This window comes from Candoia aspera, chromosome 4 (assembly GCF_035149785.1).
Source record: "Candoia aspera isolate rCanAsp1 chromosome 4, rCanAsp1.hap2, whole genome shotgun sequence".
NCBI lineage: Eukaryota > Metazoa > Chordata > Lepidosauria > Squamata > Boidae > Candoia > Candoia aspera.
Genome location: NC_086156.1, coordinates 33,926,304 through 33,953,567, shown reverse-complemented (window position 1 = coordinate 33,953,567; position 27,264 = coordinate 33,926,304). Strand labels below are relative to the sequence as shown.

At 38.3% G+C, this 27,264-nt stretch overlaps 1 long non-coding RNA gene across 1 annotated transcript; it reads right to left on the bottom strand.

The window, feature by feature from the left end:
• Positions 1-673: 673 nt before the first annotated feature.
• Positions 674-26,895, bottom strand: LOC134496195 (uncharacterized). The gene is made up of 3 exons (XR_010067875.1): positions 26,795-26,895; positions 7,925-8,078; positions 674-691 (listed from the first exon to the last, which is right to left on the bottom strand). It is a non-coding gene; the product is annotated as an uncharacterized LOC134496195 (long non-coding RNA).
• Between the last annotated feature and the right edge of the window lie 369 nt (positions 26,896-27,264).

Below are 27,264 nucleotides of genomic sequence, written 5' to 3'. Positions count from 1 at the left end.
CCAGCTTACCTTGGCTGATCTCAAGAAACAAAGCAAGATCTGACCTGAATAGTACTTGAATCAACAACCATCAGGAAATACCAGGGCTATAGGCAAAACTGGGAAGTAACAAAGAAAAATAGAAACAGAAAAAGGTAATAATGGCAATGACCATATTATTGCCAAGAAGACTATACAGGTAGTTCTCACTTAACAACCATTCATTTAGTGACAATGTGGACTTACAATGGTATTGAAAAAAAGACTTATGACTGGTTCTCACACTTATGACCATCGCAGTGTCCTCATGGTCACGTGATCACAATTTGGGTGCTTGGCAACTGGTTCGCATTTATGACTGTCACAGCATCCTGTGGTCACGTGCTCGCCATTTTCGACCTTCCTGGTCAGCTTCTGGTGAGCAAAATCAATGGGGAACCACAAGATTCACTTAACAACCATGTGGTTCACTTAACGCCAGGGTGACTCACTTAATGACCACTGCAAAAAAGTCATAAAATTGGATCAGATTTGCTTAATGACTGCTTTGCTTAGCAACTGAAATTCTGTCCCAATTGTGGTTGTTAAGTAAGGACTACCTGTATAGGCATATCCATGAAATCACCAACCTGACCTGCCTTAAACAAATGAAATTAGTCCTTTTCCATCCTAAATTCCTCTCCCGCGTTGGATCCTTCTGGTCTAGCTTTACCTTTCCGTTCCCGAAAAGAAATGAGATATTCTTTATCGGTATAAACTGGTCAGGATCACTTTGTGAAAGTTTTATTGAAGGGCAGATTCTTTATGAGGCTATGAATGGCTTTGCAAATTGCCTTCAGAAGTAACACAGAACGTTTCAGTCATCTCTAAAAGAATTGTTTACAGTTGCATATGGCAGTTATTATTTGGAATAATAAACCCTTGGAGAATCTGAACATTCATGGGCCAACAGATGGGTCAACCTGCTTAGCAATTTAACAAAGTAATTTATTTCAATCATCAGGACAGGGAGCAGGAAGATTGCTAATTCATTTCCAATGCATACGTAACAAAACATACTTGCCTCTCTGACCAGCAGCCATTATGGAAATGCACACCTGTTCGGTTGGGTTCAGGACAGTTTAGGTTTGGCTCGGTTATCCCTGTTCTTTGGAGATACAGGGCAAATTTCTCCTGTTTGTTTTTCACCAAATCTTAGCTGCTGATTCCTTTTAAGACCATGCTAATGACATGCTGATTCCTTTTAAGACCATGCTAATGACAGCCAGAAATACTGTATATTGCTGAACGAGATCATCTGCTTGTGCCCGATGGTTCAGAAATGATACCACAATAAGCAAGAATGATTCTGCGACAGTTAAAAGGCTTTGAATATGCTATTGGGCAATCATCTGCTCATTGATTTACTTTGTTATTAGCCCAGAAAAGGAAGCACAAAATAAAAGCTACTATCTATATTTTGGCATCATTTTATTTAAAAGCTCAGTGCCCCAGATTTCTTGCATCCTCAAGGCAGCATCAGGAAGTTGGGGGATGATCAGTATAAGGGAAATGTCGTGGAATGGCAGTCTTAAGTTATGGGTCTGTAGCTTCTCAAATTGAACCAGAAAGACACCAGGCCAAGTGCTGCCATGTAGCAGGTGAAATAACCTACTTTAATTGTGTTGTAGATTTAGGTTACCAGATCTGCACTTCAAAAATCCAGATAACCCCTAGAGGGTAGCAAAGAGGCATTAAAAACCTCTTTGCTGCCATCTAGTGTTACCTAGAGTTTTGCAGCCCAGATCTGATAGCCCTATCATAGGCCCCACTGAGTCCAGCTAAAGAGAGTTGTTGTTGCTGATTGCCTCAAGAAATTGATACAGAAATTGATACAAGTAGAATTGAGATAAACTCCATGATGTACCTGGGAACACTTTTCACTTCTCTTCATGGCTCAGATATGAAGTTGGAGAGGACCAACAACATCTTGGTTGTTGGTCCTTGGTTTTTTTTATTACTCCCTGCCTGGGGGTCATACTTGCTGTCCCAATACTTACCTCTATTTATTCAACAAATCTCAGGAACAGAGATAAAAGGTGCAGAAGGTATGTGCCATGTTATTTTTTGGGGTAACTCTTCAGGCAGGACTTGCTCAGAATAGAACACTAGTTGGAGACAGTGCCAGAAGCTTTAGACTTAATATCTGGTTAGAATTTGAGTCTTCTCCCTCCCACCATAAATGTATAACTGTATCCTAACTAGGCTGAAACACTGAATTTATTAATGAAACAAATACATGGATTTTAAAATGTAGGGATCAATTAAAATCAGAAATTTGTAAGACACAGATACCAAAGCAATTCCTTTTGGATTCAATGGGGTTTACTTCTGAGTAAGTCTGCATTGTATGAAAACCGTTCCTACTTATCATGAAATAAGGCTCAGACTTAGTAGAATTCTGAGTAGATAGCTGTATGATTTTCTAAAATACACTTGCTGTGTAGTGCAATGAGGTAAGAGCAGCCTTTTCCAGCTTGGTGTTCCCTGGATATACATTTCCCCCCCCTTTAACTCTCAACCTGCTTTTAATTCCATGGGAGAAGAAAGCTTCAACCATATATTTCCTTGCATTGAGCCATAAGTAACTGGGGGATTTTGCAGGTGAAAAATCAGCAGAAGAGAAAAGGCCACGAGGTTATTATTCCCCTGCATTATTTCTCTAACTCAAAACCAACCTTGCAGTCTGCATAATGAAAAAGAGAAGTATCAGGAGGGGAAAAAAACGGATACGTGAGCCTCATTCAAAGTTTAGGATTGTATAAATGGGCTTCCAGTGGTTGTTAATCTCCTTTTTTATGACCACCCAGGACTGAAGATGAATCTTATGTAAAATTTAAAGCTTTCTTCTGATTGTAGTTTCTTAGTGTACATGAAATTAGGCTACCAGAGCTGAGTGCAAACACCTGGATGATCACTAGATGGGAGAGGAAGGTACAGAAAATTCTAACTTTTATTGTATAAGATGTAGCAATAAGATATCTGGAAAGTCTACAGGTATTTTTTAACTCTGGAATTTTGGAGGCTGCAGTATTGCCTCTCACAAGATCTAGTTTTACAAAAGCATTTCTGTTTTAAAAGAGTTCCTTGGTTATTTTCATACTGCAAGTTAGGTTTTGACTATCAAAAAACTAAACATTCTTAAAACCAATATTAAATTATAAAATAAGAGGAAATGGGAGGGAGAAGACCAATTTGGGTGATAGGACTGATACCATACAAGACTTCTCATCAAAGATAGGGACCCACAGTCATTCAGCTGAGATCAAAGTCTTGTTGAAATAAAACAGCTTTAACTTGTTTATGGAACTGCAGCAAGGTGGGGGCTGAACATACTTTTTGGAGGGGAGCGTTCTAATAGAAGAGAATATCTGTAGCTCAGGGTTGAGCTGTGGAGCTCTTGGTCCTCTCTGAGTTTGGTTGTTTGCTTGCAGATGCTGCATTACCAGCTAGGTAGCATCAGCAGAGAGCACCAAGAACTCCACAAAAGTATTCTACAAGGTGAGGCCACTACTGAGAAGGTCTGCCATCTCACTCATGCTCCCCAGATGTGGCAAGAAGAGGGAACTTTCAGCAGACCCTTTTTTGATGTCCAGACTGGATGGCAGATTCAGTTCTGGCAAAGTGTTGCCTGATGTATTCTGGTGCTGCATCATTTCAGGCTTTAAAAGTAATGATCAGGGCTTTGAATTGGGTCCAGAAACTTTAACAAAAGTGGACTTGTCAGGGGCAAACATTTGAGGCATTTACTCCTAGAAAGTAATCCAAAGTGTGCTGGATTTTTGAAGGGAAGTTTATTTTTCAGATGTGAGTTAAAGATGGAAACTGTGATCTACTGAGCTATCACATATGTGCCAAGATGTTTTACATTTTCTGTTTCTCACTGTCACAATTCTTTTTAAAACAGCAATGACAGTCCCACAGCAAACAAAATCAAAACTTCTTACTCTTAACAACTTCATGGAGGTCAATAAATGGTGGCCCCTAAGCTGAATCTTGCCTTAGGCTTCTTGGCCTCTCAACAGTAATCACTCTTTAGAAGACCAGAAGGAGGGCATGTGAATGAACAGAGGGAAATTGAGACCTTAGGAAAGGGAGTAGAGAAAGTTCAGTATTGGCTGAGGTGGCAACAGGAAACTTAAAATCCATATGCAGCTTTCTTTTACAATTAGCTATCAAAATTGCTTGATTTTTGGGCTCAACTCACCCAAGCTGGCCATTGAGTGTTGACAGACAGGAATGAGTATAAAAGTCTTCCTGTTTGCTTCTCAGATGTTTCTGAATGGGAATCTCTGAAGTGTGTTCAGCATAATATGTGGGAAAAATTCAACAAAAGTTCTCATACTGTTAAGATTTGTCTGACAATATCAGTTCTGACCGCAATCAAACCTGAACTGGACACTTGCCAAATAATTGACAGCTTAAAACTGGGTCAGGTTTGAGCTGGTCCTGTCCTGCTTCTTCCTCTACTAAACTCCTGACATTGACTCCATCGATACAAGCTGATAAGCTGTGGTTTGATTAACAGTGTTTTACTGGATAAATCTCCACTGGCTGGATTTGTGCAAAATGCTAAGCCATAAACCACTGTTTAGACTCTACACCAACCTGAAAAGGAAACAAACACATTTTTTGTTTAAACCAGAAACAAGCAAAGCGTCTTGTGTCAACCTAGAGACCAAATGTAAAGGTCTGAAGGGAATCAGGGCTCATATCTGGAGCCCAGCTTCAGTAAGGTCCTAAACTGCATCCAGAGCTCTATATGTAGACAAGCAAACACAAGTAGAGCTGCTCTTCAGACCTCAGGATGCAGGTGAGGGATGGGGAGAGAAAATGGCAGAGTGGGCAGGATAAAAGGGCAGGATAATTATGCACATGTTTAGTTGAATGCCCAAACAGGCTCATTAAAATCCTCCTTTTCTCCTCAATTTGGGAAGATCAAGGGTGGAATTGATGAGGAGGTTGAAGGCATGGCTGAGGTCCATTCCTCAGCCTGTATCCCCTTTACCTTTTAGGCCTTTATAGTCTTCACTGAATGGCTTATGTCTTCTTTTAGTGTTCAAATGCTGACAAAAATCAATGGCTACTCCTGCTTGGCTTTCTGATACGATCTGCTATCTTTTCTTTAGAATTGCCAGTGATCAAATCGTTGCTAGGATTTTGTGTATATATGTGTGCCTTTAACTCAGTGTTGACTCCTGGTGACTGCCTGGACAAGTCCCTGCAGTTTTCTTAGCAAGGTTTTTCAGAAGTGGTTTGCCATTGTTTGCTTCCTAGGGCTGAGAGAGAGGGAGTGGCCCAAGGTCACCCAGCTAGCTTTGTGCCTAAGGCAGAACTCACTATCTCCTGGTTTCTAGCCTACCACTATACAAACTCTTCAAAGGGCCATTGACAAAATTGCAGGAATTAAACAGAGAATTGAAAGCACAATAAGAAACCCATTTCCAATATAAGGAAGGCCCTTTCCTTGAAAATGAAGTATACAAAGTATAAGATCAGTTTTGCAAGCTGTTTGTGTCTGCAGTAGTTAAAGCTGATAGGGTATTCAGCACATGTACAGTACAGAAACCAAGTTTTGATCCTGTTGTGATCATCCCGGTCCACAGGCATTTGAGCTAAGGCAGTAGGATGGCATCTGAATGGGAAATCTCTTATGCTTATAGTAATGGGACTTAACTCCTATTAAGTCAGTAAATAAAATAAAATTTAGGTAAACTGCAATTTATTTGCCTCTATCTTGAACATGCTGATTCAGAATTAAATCATAAATCATGCAGAAGTTCTCATCATGGGACTTTTAGTAATTTTGTTTAGGATGGCAAGAACATTTGTAATTTTGTAGAACTGCAAGAACGATAGTTTAAATGGGTTTGCAGAGTTAGCTATCCCATTACCTTCAATGCCCTTTATTTTAAAAATAACTCTATGTTTGTGCTCTTGTGTATTTTATACATGCAGGCTTCCTGCTAAAGGTTGTTTGAAAGAACAATAGGAGCATAAAGTATTTTGCCGTGTTGATTTGTTCATCTTTACTGCATTTTTCACAGCTTTCGACTTCTGACCCAGATTTGATTCATTAAAAAAAAAATGAAGTACCACCATGGATTCAGAGATTTGGGGACACAAATGGAAATGTAAAATCTGTGCAATTTTAACATGAAAAACCATGCAGGGAAAGATTTCTTTAAAAAATACAATTCCTACAGTAACAAAGAGGCTAATGTATAAAGGTGTTACATAGATAAATGAGGTTTATCATTGTAAGCCCCTGCTTTTTGGTATGTAATTCCTTTATACTTCACAATGATTTGGGATTTTCTAAACTAAATTGCCTGAGATGTCCACTTGTAACAGCACAGTCCATGGCACTCCTCCCTGAGTTTCTGCAGTGTTCTCCAGAGTTTTATTTGGTAAAGCTGGTGTGAGAACACATGGAGCTGTCACAATGTGTGGCTTCAGCCTTTTATTGGCTATGTTTGACAGACCCTGTGGCAAAGTTGCCCAAAGCTATTTGTTTTATTTTCCAAGTATTTCTTGTCTGAACTTTGATCTGAGTAGATTAGGCTACCTGAAGGTTCACCCCTAGATTTCTTTCACTGAATCTGACAACCTTGGGGTTGGTTCCATGGTTCAATTGCTCTGCAACAGGTATTCACTTTTCCTCCACCACTGATTTCTGATTCTTTTAAAAGAAGCTCTTTCTATTGTTGGTGGATGATTGCTTGGGCATGACAGAAGAAGAAAGAAGACCAGGGTAACTTCATTGCCAATATGGGTGAAAGCTGCCCTGGAGCTGCTGTAGCAGAGGGCCTGGCTCTGAGCAGGTTGCAGCAAGCTCTTAGCAGGAGCACCTCCAAAATCTGATTTAAACTTTCCAATTAAAAGCTATGCTTTTTTAAGGCATTGGGTGCCCATTAGGATTATGATTTGGATTTATAGACTTTCATAAAGAAATAACAGAGTGGTTGGTTTTCAAAACTGAGATTAAAAAAAATTGTACAATGCAACTGGGTAGCTCTACTGATTCAAGATGCCTGTGCATACAGGTCATGCCACCAGCTGATTTTGGACATGTTAGGATTAAGGGGTAGCACTTAGAAATTAGTAAAATTTTGTAGTGGGTCAGGCAATGAAGCAAAGTGGTGGAACCAGGACTGTCTATATATTTCTTGGGATTTAGGGTATTGAGTCAGGTCTTTGGTTTATAAATTATGAAACTAAGCCTGTTTCACAATGTGTATTTTTTTGGGGTGGTGGGGGAATATATCCCTCAAAATGGCAGGAAAGTATGATACCCATTTCTGGCAGTTGTGATCAGAGGTGGCCCAGGACTACAAGAAAGGAGTGCCGAAACTGCATATGACCCCATTACCTCTTGGGTAATGAACTCTTGAATAGGACTTAAATATTCCTTTGTTTCACTTGGTGAAGAATCAAAAAGGGAGACACTGTTATTGAAAATATCATTATTTTCATGAGGTTTGGGGACTGAAGTGAGAAGATGTGATTTTTGATGGTTTTAACAGTTTTAATAGTTTAAAAGGTTTTAATAGCTGTTTTTAAAAACATTTTATATAAGCCATCAAGAGTCTTTTTGATTGCAGCGGGATAGAAACATATAAAACAAACAAACAAGTAAGAAAGGCACAGATGTGAAAATGCAGAGGTTTACTTTTTTCTGACTTAGAAATATCTCCTTTGACATAGACACACACACACACACACACACACACAGAAATGTTTCTTATCATTCTTGCTCTAGTTCAGTTCCAAAACTTCAAACAAGAGTATTTTGTGCACATTCTGTCCTATTCTTGAAAGCTAAGCTGACTGGCTGGCTGTGATTTTCAAAGTGTGGTGACCTGGGTTCCTTCATTTTACAGATGTGTGCTGTAAAATTAATTACCTCTACAAACCTGGAGTAGCAGACATTAGCCATTTCTGTGACCGATGAACTCTTTCCAGGTCATTGTAGAGCTGTCCCATTTTCTGATTTCCTATGTTGTCAAAGAGTGATTGCAGAGAGGAGACATATGCAGGACAGCAAAATACAGCAGGAGCTGCAGAGATCAAAATAAAGCATTAAATATCCTTTTCCTGTTTAGATAATTTTGACAAGCAAAATTTAACAGATAACACAATCAGTGGTCATAACATTAAAATTGTCCATGGGGTACAAAAGGGTAACCAGACTTCCCAAAATCTAATTTTGAAAGCCAAGATCTTTTATAGAGTTTTAAGGAATACATTTGTTGATTTGTATACTTTGTTGTGCTTTATTTTGGTCTCTTTGTTGCAAAGAAACGAAGTCACACGGGGAAAATATATTGATGATAACAATAGAAATGAAAACCTGCGTATTAGTATTATTTCAAGTGTTCTAAACACAGTATATACATTATCTTCATAACCTGATAAGTAAGTAGCATTATTATCTCCTAAATGGAAGGCTGTGACTAAAAAAATAGAATATCTTATATAAGACCATCTAGTGAGTTAGTGGTAAAGGAAAGATTCAAATGCTGCCTCTCATACCATGAATATATTTGTATTGCACTCTTATTGAGTTAGCAGAGGACAACCGCCTGCCCATATATCTCCCCTCTTTTTTCTTTTTTTCAGCATTCAGAAGCTCATCTGTGATGGCTGAAAATGGACAATTCCATTTCTATGATTCTGTGGCTGGACAGAGACTAAAATTGTAATTGAAGCATTAAGATAGCATCCCAAACTTCCCCCAAGCAAGAAACTATTTCCTTTAAGCCCATAAAAATATGAAGTGTGGTTCTGGGCCACTAAAAGTCCCCCCCACCCACACTGTGAGCTCTATCATTACCGATGCACTGGAGAATTTGCTTCTCAGTAATTCTGAGGTCTTTACCTATGTTGCCAGACAGGTGAAACACCAGGGAGATATTCCTGTACAATGAGGAACTACTGTTCTTCAGAAATGTAAATTAGCTAATACATGGAATGTAAAATTGTTCATTATAGAAGTGTAACACTTGTGATAGGTGTGGGTGAGACACTGCAATTTTTCTGGATGCAGCCCTTTATATTGCAAAGATATCACCATTTGCCTCATCAAGGCTCAGAGGTGACTTTAATTGCCTTGTTGAGGTACTTTTGGCTCTGGCTTTGCTCTTCATTGACTCAAGAGAAAGGATGGTGCCACACTGCTTCCTGAAGCAATTTCAAAGGTGGACTTCACTTGAAGCATCACTGAAGTACCCTGTATTAAATGGGGGCTTAGTGACATGTTCTTGGCCCACCATAAGGATTCAATATACAGCCTGATTATCTGATTTTTGTTGTTTAAAAGCTTTAGAAAGTTCTTGCTTGATCAGTTTGAGCTCATTTTAAATTTTCACTTTCCCTAATCCCAGCCCAGCATTGGATGAAGTAAGATGTCACTCTGAAATGTTATGTCACATGATAATCAGAGGCTTCTAAAACATTAGACTCATCAAAGAAGTCTTTTTCTCAAAAGCCTGTGAATATTAGCCAAGGTATACAGTACGTCCACCCAAGCACATTCAGTTGTTGCTGAATGAAACTGGGCATTGAAAACAGTTCTTCTGACATACTTCAGTTTTAATAGCAAACATTTAACCTGTGGCCAAAGGGCATTTTTAAGAAATATTTTTTACCAGTTTTGGGTACATGTTGGTGAGTTACAGCTCACTGGAGCATTAGTCTCAGCTTTAGTGCATTTACCATCTGCTCCCCAGAGGAGATGACAGTTTTATACTCAGCATTACAGGCAATTGAAAACAGTGTTGGAATACAACATATCTCTAAGCTATTCAAAAAGAGCTTTTAAAAAAAAAGAAAATTGCCCTTTGATTTTTGAAGTTATTAAGCCATTATTTTCAGGAGCACAAAGAGCAGGAATCATGATGCATTCCATTCTGTATTCTGAAGTACTTTTATCTTTTAAGATAAAGGATTTCTAACAATGAATTGCCAATCAATGTCCATGCTTTTCGTGTCTTTGTTCTCAAAAGCATTCCACCCAGAACATGCAAAGGTAAACCAGAATCATCCAGTCTCCCTGATGGAAACCAAAGTGCCAATCTACACTTAGCTCTCTGTTCAAAGGCCAGTCATGGTCTTAAGATTAGGGTTTATAACAACAGTACATGTCTCTAGGGACACATGAGATTTCCCCCTTTTAACTGTTGCAGTGGCATTTGCCTTAATTTTCTTTTAGTACAAATGTAATGCAGAAAATCCACATTTGGAGGTGGGAGGAAAATGGCCTGTATTGTGTGTTTGTACATATTAAATATGTTCACTTTATAAAATAATAAATCAGATATGCATTACCCAGAGCCTTTGTCTGAAATATGCTAGAGGCTGGTGTTTTATGTGCTGCTTACCAGCTCCCTATTTATTTATTTAGTTGTTGTTGTTGTTATTTTAGTCAGATAAGGCATGGGTCCAGTTGGGCATCTGCCTTTGCCTAAAATGACTGTAAGAAAAAAACAAGCACTGGAAACATTCTGAGTTCCCACATACTTATATGGGAGGCAGAGATGTTTCCTGAAATGGAAACAAGACTTGTTAGGAAATAATTCTCAGAGACTTTTCCCTATACAAAAGTCAGTAAGATTTAGCAACTACAAACACATGCATAATTAAGGAAAAGAATACTCTGTGGAATCAAGGAGGGTCTTTCTTTTTCATTGTGATGTTAATCATATCTTTTACCCTCCTAGTACCATAGTAACATATGGCTGAGAGAGCTGGACCATAGGGAAGGCTGAGTGAAGGAAGATAGATGCTTTGGAACTGTGGTGTTGGAGGAAAATTCTGAGAGTGCCTTGGACTGCAAGAAGATCAAACCAGTCCATATTCCAGGAAATAAAGCCAGACTGCTCACTTGAGAGAATGATATTAAAGGCAAAACTGAAATAACTTGGCTACATAATGAGAAGACAGGATGCCCTGCAGAAGATGCTGATGCTAGGGAAAGTAGAAGGCAAAAGGAAGAGGGGCCGACCAAGGGCAAGATGGATAGATGATATTCTAGAGGTGATGGACTTGACCTTAGGAGAGCTGGGGGTGGCAACAACCGACAGGAAGCTCTGGCATGGGCCGGTCCATGAAGTCACAAAGAGTCAGAAGTGACTGAATGAATAAACAAAAACCATTGTTGTGGGGTAGGCTGCACTAAGAGACAGCAACTCCAGGGTGGATCTGAACTTGAGTCTCCCTGGTCTTAACCCCTACATTACACTGGATGTAGCATGAACTTTTTTTTTAAAGACAGATTTTGTATTTTTACAACCTGGATTTGGAATAAAAATATTTGCACCTGAGTGTTGAAATTAATATTCTCATTTCAAAACTGAATGTTAAAATTTGAGCTTGATTGGTGAGCTCTATCTATTTATTTATTTGTTTGTTTGTTTGTTAATTAAACTTCTCTGCCACCCATCTCATACACAATGACTCTGGGCAGTTTACAAATAATAAAAATGATAGCAATTCAATATAAATACATAAAATTACAAATACAGGTACAAAACATAAAGTATAAAATATAAAATTCAAGACGGGAAGATCGTAACCTTGGCATCCTCACGGGGCCAACCACCCCCATGAGTAGCTGTCCCCTCTCTTATCTATGGCACCACATTCCATGGCCATCTATGATCTTCACATGGTAACCAAGTTATGAATTACAGATCTACATATACCAATTCCCCAGAGTACCCACATAAAAGAAATCTCTGAAACTGCAAATAGATTCAAGCCTAATTATGGTAATGATATGAGAATCTGCTGTACAAAGGGGGAAAAGTAGATTCTTATTTATTTATTTATTTATTTATTCAATTTCTATCACCGCCCGTCTCCCCCTAAAAAGGGGGACTCTTCTCTGGGTGCCTGGGCTTTATGTGTGAGATGAGCAAGAAGGAGAACCTGGGTGGCTAGAGGAACTGCCTGCACTGTGAACAAAGCAGCTGTGGCTGCTGGGCCTCCTGACTATCTCCTATTGCGGTCCTGTGCAACTGTGCAATACAAATTGGATCAACAGTTAATACAAACAGTTCTGGACTACAAAAAGAGTAAAAGACAACTAGATGGCAGCAAAGAAATACCACAACTGCTGTTTGCTGCCATCTAGTGGACATCTGGATTTTGACAGCCCAGATCCAGTAGCCATATAACTGTTTGTTTGTTTGTTTAAAATGACAGGGCGAGGAATAGGGACAGTGGGAGATGAGGCAATCAGTTTTGTACCCACAGGCCCCAAAGCGGCTGCCTCTCCTCCTTGACTGTACACAACCTGAATAATAACAAATTGGCCTTTTGTTTTCGACACTTTCTTGTAAGCAGCAATAAGCCTCTTTACATTCTCTGCATTCCTGCTCTGGGAAACTTTATTTACTAACAACACCCTGTTAAAATCTTTTTAAAGAGGAGCAATGGAGGCAATTCATCCAGCTTCCACTCATGGAGGGGGCTGACCTAAAGTATGTACAGTATTTGAGATTATCAGATGAATCCATATTTTTAATTCAATTCAATTAAAATATGAATTCAAGGCAGCAAACTCCATCAATTATTTTAGCACTTTTTTTTCCTTGGAGATTTCCATGTACTGGGTCATTGACTTCAACAGATTGCCAAAGGAAGAGAGAAAGAGGGAGAATATTGCATTGACATAGCTGTCATGTTCCTCGTTGCAAGACATAAGTGCATCACAACGGGGAACACGCACATCAGGAAAGAGGAAGGGATAACCATTATCCTTTAAACACACACATCATCCCTTAAGCACCCAAACCCATAAATAAATCAACAGTACAATAGAACCGCACCTTGGACAGGATCTGGAAACCATTAACAGATCGGGGGAACTCCCACCCATTACCCCGGGGGACGCACCTGCACAGGACGAAGGCAAGGAGACAAAGGGGAACGTTGGAGATCACCCGAATTGCCCATCGTCGGACCCATACCAACGCTAATCACCCATCCGGACCTGGCTTGGGGGACAATAGGGGGTGGAGGAGAACAAGGTCCGCCACCGGGGTATAAACGGGAGACCCTGATACCACACCCGCATTCCCGTCTTTTTCTCCGCATGCATTCTGCTTCAATAAACCCGGAAATCCTTAAACCCTTTAAGTGAGTCCGTGTTTTATTCGGAGCAAGGCTGCCCTGACAATAGCATTCAGTTGTAAGAAAATCTGCAGGAGTATGTACAGTATATGTGAACAGAATGGCTCATGTCTATTTCTGCATGAAGAGATGAACTCTTTCACCCTGTATTGTTAAACAGTTTCACGTTAAACTTTTATATATATTATTTAATAGTTTGTGCCTGATCACCTAGATTCAGGCCAAGATGTAACTACAGAACATCCAAAGCTAGAATCCAACTTCCACAGTGAAGTTTCTCATAGGAAATCTAATTTTAGCAGACAATATAAATGTATATTTGGGAACTGCATGCTTGGAAAATGATTTAGAAGGATTATTTTAGATAATTGCATATGTACAGCATCTCTCTGCTGTACATTAAGCAGTCACATCCTTTTCTGAGCCTTCTGCATGAGCCTGAAAGAAAGATGCTGCTGCTTTAAGTTATCCACTAATTCAAGTGAATGGGACCAAACAATGGCTCCTTTTTTTAGGCTCTGGAGGAAGCCTGAAAAAAGTCGAGCTACTTTAATGAAGAGAAGGGAAGCACAGCACCCAAGCAAAGTTCAAAACACTATTTCTTAAAAAAACAAATAAATCATAGCATGCACAGCCCTAGTACATATATTTAGTACGCAGAAGTTGAGATAGGGGATATATGCTTCCAGTCCCAAAATTTGAGTATATGGAATAGGTCATTGTTTAAAAACCTTGAAATATTGATATTTGAAGACTTAGAATTCTTTGATGAAAATGTATTTCAGCTGCACTCTGTACTGAGGTATCTGTAAGCTTTTCTAGGAAAGGGATGATTTAAGTCAAGATTGACAGTTATTTAGATTTACAGTGTTTGAAAATTGGTAAATGGAACAGAAAAATAAACAAATTGCCAGTGGTATTAGCTAGACATGCCAAAGGTTATGGTCATGATTGGGACGACACTGCAGAGTGGAATAATAAAATTTTTCCCTGCCTGCAGAATGAGACTTCAGTAATTCATAGTCAGTGATATTCAGTGAAGGTCTGCAAGGCCTAATAACTTACAAATCTCATACTTAGCTTCTGAGGTAAATGTGTTCCTTCATCTCTAATGCTAAATACTCCACAGGGAGCTAAACACTTCAGCCCAGAGGTGGGATGGGAAGAACCTGAAGGTTTGGATAAAGAAGAGCATTTGTGGATTTATGTCTTTTTTTTTTTAAATCTGTCTCTAATTGAAGACAACGTAGCCCCTTCGTATCATGCTGTTTCTGCAGTCCTCTTTGCTGCGCTTCAGACAGGCTTCTGCAGTTTGAAAATGCCCCTGCTTTAGCCACCCAGACCAGCAAATGATCCTCTTTGAAATCTCCCTGGAAATGAATCAGGAATTGTTGGCAGTTACACTGTTTAGTAATACTTTTCACTCCCCCTTGTGTTTTTAAGGCTCTATTAAGTTCTGTAGATATTCTGTATGCTTAAACAGCAGAGTCTTTCAGCACTGTGAAGGCTAATGAATTTTTCATTGCATAAGCTGTTGTGGACCACAATCTGTTTTTGCGTGCATCTAGAATAAATGGATGCTTGTTTACTTAAAATGCACACACACACACACACACATTTGAAATAATAATATCACTTATGACTGCATATATAGACCCACAATCTGTGGTTGTGACCACTCTGGGGCTCAAAGTAAACTTTAGTATTTGATGAAAGATCTGTGTTTTACTGCTGCCTGCCAATCCCCTTCTGGTAGCTGTTTGCAAAGGTCTGCTTTGAAGCACAGTCAAATGAAGAAAGTGGTGTTATTTCAACAAAGCCAGAAACATTCTTTTTTGTTTGTAAATATTAGTACATCTTGCAGGCAGGGCTAAGAGCTGCCAGGCCTCCTGTCATTTTAACAGGACTGATTGAGGCCAAGTTTCTGTCAAAGATCCAACGGGCAATGCATTAGCTCGGAAGCATGGGGCTGCCATGCTCCCCCCTTTCACATTGACTGCCCCCTTTAGAAAAAATATGTCAACAAATTCCAGGGAAGCTGGTTTCCATCACTGTTCAAAATAATGAGCCACGAAAGAAACATTTCATTTATTGTTTTAAGAAGTCCGGATTTGGTAACAGGGTAAGAAACCCCAGATCTCTTTCTGACATCATGTAAAACAGGGAGGTGACAGGCAATGAAGAAATGGGTGGCCCAGAAAGACCGGGAAAATATTTGTTTGTTTGTTTTTCAAATTTCTCTGCCGCCCAACTTGTACACAACGACTCATTTATATACCCATTTACCATCTGAAGTTAGGACAACAAGGTAGGTCCATGAAGGCATGGCAGTTGATTTTGGATATTAGATTTACTTATTGATTGATTCAATTTATTACCCCCCCTCTCCCCAATTCTTAGATTCTTGTCAGTTAGAAAAGTGTATATTCCCCAAATTCTCAGGTTTCAAGCTGTGCTGATCTCCTGTTTGTTTTCCTCAGAGGCTGTGTGGACGATAGTGAAATCTCAAAAAAATAAAAATAAAAATCAAGCCCTCTGGATCTCAGAAGAAAATATTGACTACAATTCAGCTAAGCTGTATAAATACACCGTTTTCTATCCTAAGAGCTGCTTTTAGAAAACCAGCTAACCAACCTCTCTGGAGTGGATGAGAGGGGAGGAGGAGACATAACTCAAGGGAGGAAGGTCATATTTGGGCCCTTGCTATTTTTTGTACTTTATAAAAATAAATGGCTTCCACATTTTTTATATGTTGTCTTTTTTCATTGTTATTATGTCTAGGGATCTCAAAAACTTGAAGCAACCTATGCCCTTCTGGCTTTCTCAGATGGTCAGCCTTGGCTTTATATACCTAAAGTAGACCCATTTAAATCAATAAGACTGAAATTAATCATGGCTACTGAAAGAAGAACATTGATTTTAATGGATCTGTTCAGGGTAAGTTTGGATTTCTTCCAATATTTTCACTTAAATAAGGGGAGAGAACAGCATATGTATTGCTCTTGCCAGAGATCAGAACTGACTCCAAAACAAAATCTCAGTGACAGGGGACAATTTGCAGGCCAGCACGCCTCTGCCAGTTCCTTTCACAGCATGGTGAGTGCTCTGGATAGCTTCCCCCTTAATTTTTCACATACCCTTTAATTAACTATTATGCTGTGCTGGGAGGACGTGATCTTGCCACACAGGTATAGTCTTCGAGAAAGCACATGAGCAAATTTCTTGCAGTGTAAGTTTGAGTTGGCTTGATAGTGATCAACTTTTTCAAAAAAGAATTGAAAGAAGATGTCTGTTTTCCAGTAGGTCTCCTTTTCATAGTCTATAGTAGTGTTTCTCAACCTTGGCCATTTTAAGATGTGTGGACTTCAACTCCCAGAATTCCCCAGCCAGCATGGGGATTTTTGACCAAAGAAAGATAGATATGAATGAACAGATACTGTAGTTTATACCTTCTGCTTTGGTAGAGTCCGAAAATCTACCCCTAGAGGAAACCTGGGCAGATTTCTTTTAAATCTTTAGCTCCTTCCATCCTTTTCTCAGAATTGAAAGTCCTTAATCTCATACCTGCCTGCTACAAAGAAGAAAAGGGAAAGGAAGTGAAAAAAGAAAACTGGAGTTTGTGGAAAAAGGAAAAGCTTGCATAGAATTTATTGTGGAACAGCTACCAATCTCATTGGCACTGTACCTGTACAAAAGAACTTTGCAGTTTTGGCCTCTCTCCTGAATATTTAGGCCAATTAACCCTGGAGAAGGCCAACTCAATAGTAAAAGAAAGAATTAGGGACACTGATTGCCAAAATGATATTACCAGTGCTCCCCAATTCTATTGTCAAATGTTAGATAGTGTAAGCCCTCTACTGCAGGGTATCTATACTATCTAATCTTAAGCAAATATACAGTAGATGGGCTTTTTCCAGAGCAAACTTTGATGCTCTCCCTTCAGCATTGCTGGCAGGAAGATTTCATGGGACTCCTTATTCACAGAGACTTTGCCCTTGTGGATCCAGGGAGGTAGGACATCTTGCCCATGTCCTCATACGGGGTCCTTTTTATGATGCCCCAGGACATACTCTGATCTCCCCAATCTTCTCTAAATTTGAGGGTCATATTAACAGATTTTATATTTATTTCTTTTTAAAGGATACCGACTCTACACTCACATACCAGGTGGCCAAATATTTTTATCAAGTTATACAATTCCACAAAACTTTTAATTAGATATATTGTTTCACTGTTTTATTGTTTTTCTTTTTCCTGGCAACAAATTGTTGGATAAAACTATTTTCTTTTATTGTAGAGGCTGGTCAAAGACCATAATAAAGATATTCATTCATTCATTATTGTGGAACTTGATCTTTTCAACCCAGCAAAGAAAATTATGCCTCATACATGTCATTTCAATGCCATGCATCTAATACTTTATTTATACCCTTCTTTTATCTTTCCATGTGTGATTTCTTCTGTAATTAATGGTGATACTTCATCAGCCAATTAAATACCACTCAAAGTATTCTGCATGCTATCAAAAACCATAAATCTGATATTTTACTTTAGTTACAAAAGATTTATGGGAAGGACCAGTCCCAGACTTCACCTTTATTCTGCCATCACTCTTCCTCATTAGCAGAATTTTACAGATGGCCCAAACAGGATTGTCTACCTACTATATTTTACCTCTGCTTCTTCCAACTATTTTCCACACCAGGAAAAAACAAAGTTAAGAAGAGGAAAAAGAAACAGTTGCACAAAACACTAGGTCTGGAGACACTCCTAGAAGTGAAGAAGAAGCAAAATTATGTGAATGAGGCAGGATGGCTGCATGATAAAAGCCTTGTCTGGAAGCACTGTTTGTCATATTCCCATCAGATTTCATGACATACCTCTATTTACTAGTGACAAGCACATTGGTTTTCCACGCGTATGCATTTTGTGCTTGTTTGACCACTGGCCATATGGCAGCTTTGTCCTGTGGGTCGCTTTATTATCCCAGCTGGAGAAGCAATAATTCTGTGTAGCTGTGATATTACACTAATTGAGCAAGACATCTCTGAAGTGAGGTGTAGAAAACAGCAGTTGGAACCATCCACTTTGTTTCAAGCTTGTGCCTTTGAAAATAAAATCTTTTATAAGGCAAGATACCTTAGGAAGATCCCCCTTTGATTAAGATGTTGTTAAAAACAATTATCTTCTCAAGACTTCGGTCTTGGAGGGGAATTAGAAGATACAGTGAATCTGGAAGCTCAGACACCATGGGGCAGATTTTCCATTTGATCCTTCCCTGAACAGCTGGACAAAGTTTGTGATCAGTGTGCATAAAGTTAACCTATCACTTAAGATTATCCCCAAAACATTTTGTGGTAGTGGGCAAATACCATCCGCTGTTAGTGATTAAATATAAAGCACCTGGCTACTGTTCAGAAAGTTTATTTAGAGAGTGAGCTACAAAATATGAATGGCCAGCCTATTTGTCTCATCAGGTAAATTTCTTTTTCAGCTGTTCACACAATAACTGCCCTAAAAGAGAAATGATCTTGAGAAGCATGCCAGAAAACCCCAGTGAGATCATGGGCTTTTAATGTTTTGCGTCGCATAAATCTCAGCTGCAAGCTTAAACAGTAACCATCACAGAATGGAAAATGGGGCCAACTGCATAAACTGGGCGGCTTGTTTTGTTTTCAGAGTACGAAATAAACAGAAACTTGCTCCAAAGGCTAAGGGAAAGGTCAAAGTAAACTGAAGATCATGGAGAAAATTAGAATGATGAATACAGCCAAAGAATATGTTCTGTCCCAAGAAAGTTGAAGAGAGTTCATACTTTTAAGCCAGAAAATATATCTATGTCTTTTTCTTCAACCCAATTCCCTCAAAATGTGATAGACTTCTCCTCAGGGGCATCATAGCAGTGGTCAAAAAAGTCACAATAGCAGCCACAACTTTTTATGTCATGCAGCTAATGCATGTTAAAAAGGAGTGAGTTTGTGGTCATGGGTAACATGACATTTTGAAACTCTGCCTCATCCCATGGATGCCCAGACTTAAACTTTTAAAATCCCCTATGTATCTTTGGGAGAGGTGCTCTATCCACATCCCTGGGATAATGTCCCATTTTAGCTATGTGTTGAATCACACTGTAATCTTTTAGCCTTTGGCAAAGGGATTGTGGTAAGGAATTAAAATACAGATTTCCTACTCTGGACTCTAAAACCACAGAAGTCTAATGGTCAACAAATGAGATCTGGACATGGAGATTTGGCTTAATGGACTCTGTTCCGTATTGTCTGTTTTGCTTATATCTCTTTTGTTGTTCAATAAAATAGACATACCCACTATCCATTTTTAAAGCAAAGGAAGAAAAAGATTGACAAATATATGTGTGTGTGTGTGTGTGTTTGTGTGTCTGTTCAAAGATAAATCCAATAATAGCCTATTCACTTGTACCTAGAAGCAACCACATAGAACTCAGTTGGATTTATTTTTGAACCAATGTGTATAAGACTGCACTGTGAAAGTGGCAATCTGTGTTCATTTATTGTGGAATAAAATCCACTGAAAACAATGATTTTTAAGTTGCCATGCTCTTTAAATAGTATAAATTATACTGAATTATTTTCAGTACCAGGGGAAACTCGATCACTTTTAAAATATATTTCTTTGAATCCATATTTAACATACAGTAAGAAAGTAGTTCTAATGTGAAGTATGTACATTATGTACATTAATAGGCTTATGCACAGATATGCTACTTGTAATGGTATGTGGGAATGACCTTGAGAGACTGGGCCAAGAGATGCTGCCTAGGGAATGGTCAGATAAGAGACAGCATAGACCGCAGCTAGATAGTGGGCGTGGCAAGAGGCTCAGAAGAGACCCTCCCTAGTTTCCCAGGCTGTAAAGGAAACAGGTAGAGATTTGTACTTTCAGACTTGCAATATACTGTTAATGTAGCTTTACAATAAAGTAGAATTAGCATATCTGGTTGTGTTTCCTGTCTGGTCTACCTAGTAAGGCTGACACTACTGCACAATACAGTGAAATGCATTTCGTTTATTGTATGCCTTAAGATTTAGAAGGAAGTAACTCAAAACTGATGAACAGTTAATACAATAATTTGGGTGGGGCAGCATTTGTTGTTTAAAAACTTCAGTTAGGAATATGAATCTTCTCCATCTCTCTTTGTAACAGCTTATAAAAAGACAAAAGAAAGATGTTCCAAAAGCAGTAATGCTATACTGAAATCTGTCTTCTACTTTCCCCAACTTTCCTTCCTCTAAAAAAGAGGCTATTTACTTCTTCATTTGAAGAATGTTAGAATTTCTTTTGGTGTTTTATTTTGTCAGGGTGAGCTTGCAGGGGGTTGTAGCACTGTGTTGTTCTGGAATGTTCTTTCCATGTAATCTGAAAAGCCCCATAAGTGGCATACGGGGATGTCCACAGTGGGGTAAAGAAAGTTAAGACTGTGGCCATGACTATGTGGTTGAAACTCCACTCTGACAGAGACAAAAAATGGGCAAGACTTTGATTGCATGTTTACCAGTTCTTTTTACTCTCCCTGTGGATAACTCTGGTGGCATGTTGTCATGATGTTCCCCTGGGATTTAACTTAAGTGTGGGAAGACCAGGAAGGCTGAAGTCTTCTAAAGACAGTTCAGTGAAAGATAAGATGCTCTCACTCATCACTAAGGGAAGTGCAAGTACCATGACAATTTCAATACAATTATCCCAAAAGAGAGTGGACAAAAATAATCCAGAAGAACGTTTTGGTACTGCAGTTATTATTATCATCATTATCACTTATTATTAAATGGCTGTGTTGTATGTGAGTTTAGAATGCACTCGACTCTAGTCTTTTTGTTATTATAGTTTTTAAACTGTTTTACCTGGTTTTTAATGGTTGTGGTTGAATTATGTCGATTGTTTAACTTTGTGTTTTAATTGTGTATACCACCCAAAGTCACAGGCATGAGATGGCTATATAAATTAAATAAATAAATAAATAAATATTACCATTATTACAATTAGTTTTTTATATATGTAATTTTTATTGAAGGTTTGTACATACATAAAGGATAAATGTAAAGAAAGAATAAAAAGAAATAAGAAAGAAAAAAGGAAAATAGTGTGAAAAACAAGGCAAAGAAAAAAGAAAAAACTAATTAAAGAAACAAGAATCAGACAAAGAAAGCAACTTTTGACCTTTTCAATAGTTATAAACAAATTATCCCTCCTCCCTCTTTAAAAGTACAAAAATCCCCTTAGCACCTTATTTAATCCTTTTTCTATCAACAAATCCATAAATCATCACTTCACTTTTTCCATTTTCAGCAAAAAGTCCATAAGATAAAGGACACCAGGACATCTTTTGGTTTACCAGATTGTGTCCTTTAATGTCAAGACTAGTCAAATACCTTTATTTTGGTCATCAACCAGCAAAATGTCCTGTAATAGCTGCCCATCCTATACATTCCAACAGCATTGTCTTGCTTTGGATCCCTTCAATTAAGCAATGTCACCTAGTGGTACCCAGAAGGTGAGCCTTCTCTGTTACAGCCCCTGGCCTTTGGAACAGTATTACCGCAGAGACCTGCATGGCTCCCATCTTGTGCACCTTTAAATATTCTTTAAAACATGACTTTTTCCATAGGCCTTCAGTTAGATAGATGGATCAGCTTTGTGAGTTGTGTGGAATATAGATGGAGGGTTTGTTGTTTTAATGGATGTGATTGTTTTGTACTGTATGGTTGTTTTAATTCTATGAAGCTTCCCAGAATGAAGTGACCTACAAATTCAATAAACAAGCAAACAAAATTGATCCAGAGCTACTGTCAGTTTGGAAAAGAGATTAGAGAATAAAGCAATTTTTTAAAAAAAAATTACATCTGTGAGGCAAGCAGTGTTGTCAGTATATACTGTGACTTTTTCAACAGTTTCCCCTTTCTCTAAAGTGTAGTTGATGGCACACTGTGGCACTGTTGTCATCAACATTTTTGTCTCAGAAGACATGAACTTCTATCGCCTTTTTTTTTAGCATTACAAACTGTCTGCTAAGCAAATGGACTCCTCAGTGATCTTCCTTTATGGGAAAAGGCACTATAAGAATTCAATAAACAGGAATAAAACTTTTTAAGCTTAACTATGAAATAAAAATGTCACGCTATTAAGTTCTTTAGGGCAATTTAATTGGGCATCACCTCAGTATGTAAATCTGTAACATTGCAAAATTGTTTATATGATGCCCTGTTGGTTTAACATTTATTGCATTCAGTAAGAACCACTCATAAGGGTTCTGTTGCAGTCTTTTATGGAGTTAAATTATACCCAGTCTCACTGTTCATCAACATGCAGAATGCAAGATACCTACACTGCACTGGTTGGGCAATAAATTGAGCAATTTTGTGACATAGCTTAGCTAGCTCATATTATTTTTTGGGATTTCTTGGGCCTTGACATAGCATTTCTGTGTCTTCCCAGATGACAGAAATATCTTTTAAAAATAAATATATTTCCTATTGTGAAGATATGATGATGCATGCTCTTTAAACAGAACGGTATGTTCTTTCTTTAATGACAAATGAAGGTAAGTTAAATTTTTAAGGAGAGCCAGCCAAATATCTTCTAGTTAGAGTTTTAAAGACAAAGCAGGTCTTCTCAAGGCCAAACCTTCTATCTATCTATCTATCTATCTATCTATCTATCTATCTATCTATCCATCCATCAAATTTATATGGCCTCCCATCTCACAAAAAGTGACTCTCTGCGGCATACAACAATTTTGCTAAAAGAGTCTCCAAAATCTGTTTCTTTGGTTTTGCAGTCCAAATGGATTTCCCCCCAACAATGGTAATGTCACATAGCCAGTTAAACTTAATTTAGTGAGTGAGAATAGTGAGAATAACTATTTAGAGCCAATGAGAATAACTAAAGCTGAATGAAGACAGTACCTATTCAGGAATCCCAATATTATCCCATCATAAAATTTGATTTTCTATTTGATAACATTTCTATTATTATAAGGCAGAAACCATTTGGGGTAGTAAATACAGTAAGAGCATAAGTACAAGTTATAGGGCATGTGCTGCCTGAATCTGGTTGGATATGTGATGACAATTTAAATATGTGTCATCAATTTATCCATCATGCAAAATTACTCAATCTCACAAATTTCCAAAAGAAGCAGGACAAATTTCAGCAAGGAAATTTCACATAAAGCACTCCATATCAATTTCAACTCTTGAAAGAACAGAGTATGTTTTATATATAGCAAGAAAAATCAGTTCATGAATTAAAACTACAGACAAGATATTTCCTCATATTGAGCTAAAAATTAAATCAATCACAGGAAGTGAAGCCAAATAATAACCTAAAACAGAATTCTGGGAGTTGAAGTCCACACATCTTCAAGTTGCCAAGGTTTAAAAACACTGTTGTAGAAGGTTATGATAGATTTCTGACATAAATTCTGAAGACCTACTGCTTGTCAGAACTGGACAGTGCTGAGTTTCACGGCTGGCTGGGGAATTCTGGGAGTTGAAGTCCAGACATCTTCATGCTGCCAAGGTTGAGAAGCACTGGCCTAGAAGAATGTATGACTATTGATTTACACACCCTTTTTACCTTTCCCTCTCTTTATAGCACCCTTTCTTTTACTCTAATACCTAGGTTCTCTTCTAAAATAAAAAATAAAACATAGATGAAAGTCATATATATTTTTGCCTGCTTATCTCTTCCATTCCTCCTCTCTGCACACCCACTATCTCCATGTAGTTCAAACTATTCTAACAGGAGATATGAAAGAAGGGTGTTGGCCCCACTAAATAGACCAGACCAGAAATCAACTCCACGGGAAGGTTAAAACTACTTTTACTGAGATTGGCTATAATAACAGAAATCTTGCAAGTCTGATTGTGCTGTACCTCCTCCCTTTCTTATACTCATGTGAATTAGGGAGGTGTCTGCCTGAGCCTCTTTTGCATATTTACTGCTTGTTGTGAACTTAAGATACGTTTTTCCCCTCATTGCTTTGGATCTCGCTTATCTCCATCAAGGTCATCCTCCTTACTCTCTACACTGGGGGAGGATACACTTACTTCATGTAATTTACTAGACATACAGAATCCCTTCAGAATCAGTCTGCCCAGGGGATGGGGAACCATCTGCCCATGTGCCAAATCCAGCCCACAGTGCTTTTAGAAGCCAGCTCACTTCTCACCTACCTTTATGCAACAATTAGGTTTAGAAAAAAAAATCTATTGCTTTTTAAAAAATCATTCTTCTATCTCCCATAAACTCACTGTTCTGTTGTACAGAAGGAAGTAGTAAACTGAAATGATCATACCACTTCAAACTGTAAGTTTGTCTCTGTTCTCTTTTTAATGTTTCCCAAGATTTAAAAAACCAAGTAATTCAAATCTCCTTGGGTCTCCCAAATTAGCATAGCAGAGTGATCAGAAAACTTTTTACATATGGAAGTATTACTGAAAATGGCCTTCCTCTCACCCATGGTCCAAAGTGGTATAATCCAGATTTGTCACACCTCAAACCTGGCTCTCTTATCCATTTTTAAGTTGTTTTTTTTAAATAACAATATGAGAAAAAGGGATTGCAGTGTTTCTGCATAGCTCAGCATTACATAGATATATTTGTGCAGTCACATTATTAGTCATCAAAACTAACAAAAGACAGCTCTATAATAGTTGGGACAAGCAGAGATGAACAATTTGTCTTGGGAGAGGAAACTTGGAATTTTGTTAACAGCAGTTGAAGGAATGCCAGGGAGTATGCATAAAGCTGCTTTTAATTCCTTTTCAGTGAAGGAAAACACAATTAAAAAAATACTGTCTCATTCCAGAAAAGGATGATGAGGCCACACCCCGTCTGTTTACAGTTAAACCTGCTTTTGCCATTATTGCCATTATTACTATTATTATTGTTTTTAAAAAGGCAAGGGGGCTTAACATCAGAAGAAATTGGATGTAATGAGCTTCAGACCTCAAAGAACAAAATGATGCTCCATGCCAGGAGAAACAAGGCGACTGTCTTGCAAGAGAATTTGGTATGTGTAGAAATGTTCAAGCTTAAGGAACAAGCCTTGTATTTATTGGCTTAATGCTGAAAGTCTTGATCCTTCCATTATGACACTTCTCTTTGCCAGAGAGAACTAGGTAATTCTATGCCCCATCCCCAAAAAAGGAAAGAAGAAAAAAACCCAACCCCCAAACAAAGAGGGTGTTTATGCAGCATCTGCCTGTCTGCCCTTAGGTAGAGCGATGTACTGTTTCAGCTACAGATACAGCAGAGGGAACAGAGGGCAGCACTAGAGGTTGAACAAGATAGCTAGATGTGCAGTCAAGGTTAGAGCTGGAGGTGGAACATACGGCCTGCCCTCTAAGCCAATTTGATGGAAGTAACCAGCATTTATGTACAATTCAACAGTTTCTCTGATCAGCTTCTGTACATGGAGTACAGCCAGGGGACATCTGGTTGTCTTGGGCAAGATCTGTCTGTCACATTCTGTGTATGCTGAACAGATGTTTAGTATTAATATTCTGTATGCATTTATAAAAATTATGCTGAACATATAAGAAAAAGACTGGAAGTTCATATGCACAAGAGCCTTTCAACCATGTTGCTACTTTAGAAACAAATATATTCTCCCACCCCAAGTTCTTGGAATTTGAATCTTCATGGTTTTCCATTCCATCCCATTCCATTCCATTCCATTCCATTCCATCCCATTCCATTCCATATTAAGTCATTCAAATCCACTTTTACCTTCAATCTCTGGACCAATCCTTCCATGAAGGAACATAATGAGCATCTCAGGGCAGCCATTCCTAAGTGATTATCAGATTCATGTGTCTCTGGGTTTCAACTGACTATTATTCTACAGTTAAAATGCAGCATTCAGCCCACTTCTTTATTCTTTCCTGCTTGGTAGTTTTATGCCTTAGCCCAGATGCATATTGGACAGCATTGTAGGGCTGCTAAACTATGTTTATGCTGGCTGTTAATCCACCCCTTTTTTTTTTTTGATAGGCAAAGGAGTGGCTCAGAATCCATTTAATTAATCTGAGTGGCTCTGTTCACCATCAAGGCTAAGAATCTGTGCTTTGTAACTACCAATTATATAATGACATGTTACATTTCAAAGTGCACATGGACTTGGGGTAAAATTAAACCAATAAACAATACAAATTCTAGGATTCCAGAACTTGTCTCAAAGATTTAAGTTAAACGAATTAACTTGTTTTCTTCTTTTGTTACCCATAAAGCTCTGATTTTAAAAAAAAAATCTTTTTGGCCTCAAAGCTGTTTAGTAATAGTCAAACTAACCAGATTAACCCTTGTGGGGGGAGATGGGCAGTGATAAGAATTTGATTGATTGATTGATTGATTGATTGATAAATAAATAAATAAATAAATAAATAAATAAATAAATAAATAAAAACACTCAGACCTTCAATTTCAATATGGAACGATCTGGGATAAAAGGACTGGGATGGGAACACACTGTTACAACTTCATACCTAATATAGTGATCAAACCCTCTCTCTGCTCCACACACTCAAGCAAGTACAAGGTTAGATTTATTGCAAAGAATTAGAAGGCTGCACATATAAAGAAGTGATTGGTCTAACAATACCTGGAATCCTGCCCTTTCTATATGTTGATCTCCAGATTTAAATCCTGGGTCTCTTCTTTCTTTTTAAGTTGATGGCTAACTAGCTGCTTGTTTCCTGGGCTTGAAAGTTTCAGCCTTCTGTCTCTTGTTTTCTTTGTACCATTTACAAAACAGTTTTCTCTGGCATGAGAATCGGAGTTTCCATTCTCATCAATTTCAACCCTTTCACATGCATTCCATTCTCCTGTTCCATTATTAGAATGGTGAGTGCTTAAAGGTGGTTGCATACTTGGCAAAATGAGAATACACAATCCTAAAGAAAGATATATGTACTACATTAAAAAAGATATTACAAAAACTTGATATTTTCTTGAGAAAGACTGCTATGATGAGCTAGTGATTGTGTTTTATTGTATGTATATAACAGAAACAATAATAATTCAGAAAACACATGAAGAGGGAATCTTTCTTAGGCTATGGGTTCCATCTCT